The sequence below is a fragment of the Diaphorina citri genome, unplaced genomic scaffold (assembly GCF_000475195.1).
Source record: "Diaphorina citri unplaced genomic scaffold, Diaci psyllid genome assembly version 1.1 scaffold7172, whole genome shotgun sequence".
NCBI classification, from domain to species: domain Eukaryota; kingdom Metazoa; phylum Arthropoda; class Insecta; order Hemiptera; family Psyllidae; genus Diaphorina; species Diaphorina citri.
In genome coordinates, this window is record NW_007384548.1 from 1 (window position 1) to 936 (window position 936).

At 34.6% G+C, this 936-nt stretch overlaps 1 long non-coding RNA gene across 1 annotated transcript; it reads right to left on the bottom strand.

The window, feature by feature from the left end:
- Nucleotides 1-282: 282 nt before the first annotated feature.
- Nucleotides 283-834, bottom strand: LOC113472675. Its single transcript, XR_003394890.1, has 2 exons — nucleotides 553-834; nucleotides 283-342 (listed from the first exon to the last, which is right to left on the bottom strand). It is a non-coding gene; the product is annotated as an uncharacterized LOC113472675 (long non-coding RNA).
- Between the last annotated feature and the right edge of the window lie 102 nt (nucleotides 835-936).

Below are 936 nucleotides of genomic sequence, written 5' to 3' on the forward strand. Positions count from 1 at the left end.
AAAATATTAGCACCTTGTTGGTAAAATTTTCCAATGGGTTGCTGGGTTCCTTTGCATTTTTATTTTATTTAAAAAAAAAAACTTACACCATGAAGTAAGTACCTAGGGGTGGGTACTTACTTTTATTATTTTCAATTGAGGGCTTAACCTTTCTTTTTGGTCAAGGGGGCTAAGCCACCTTCCTCCCCCACTTTAACCTTCATTTTTCTCCTGTATTGTAGATACAGCCCTAATGAATGGTACTATAAAAATTACCTGTTTGTTCCACAGAAGAATCAAATAGGTTGCTATAGCAATGTCCTCATACACAAATTTATTTGGATCAGTTACTTCCGGCCAAATCTGAAAATACAAAAATTAAAATATTAGCACCTTGTTGGTAAAATTTTCCAATGGGTTGCTGGGTTCCTTTGCATTTTTATTTTATTTATTTTTTTTCAACTTACACCATGAAGTAAGTACCTAGGGGTGGGTACTTACTTTTATTATTTTCAATTGAGGGCTTAACCTTTCTTTTTGTTAGGACTTCAGACTTCTTACCAACTCACTCACCTCAACAATCTCTTTCCCATACTTTAGCTTGAGGGAATTGTACAAAGTTGAGTATTCACTTATGTCAACCAGCTGTAGAGATGATCGGCAAGTCACATTGTCTCTGTGGTTATTGCTGTTCTCTGCCCATCTTACAAGCTTTGGCAGCAAGGTGTCTTTGAGCCAGGTAATGGTTTGAGCCCTCTGTTGAGAACATGGGCAAGGTTTGTCTTCTCTACTATTTGGGCACACTTTTGTCTGCAAGTAGAAGAAGAAATAAATACAATTTAAATTCCAATTTAATATTTTTATTTCAATTGGGTATTTTTTTTTTTTTTTTTTTTTTTTTTTTCTTTAGTCTTTTTCTACACAAACCTTAGATCGAGTACCACTTTCTTTCAGTCA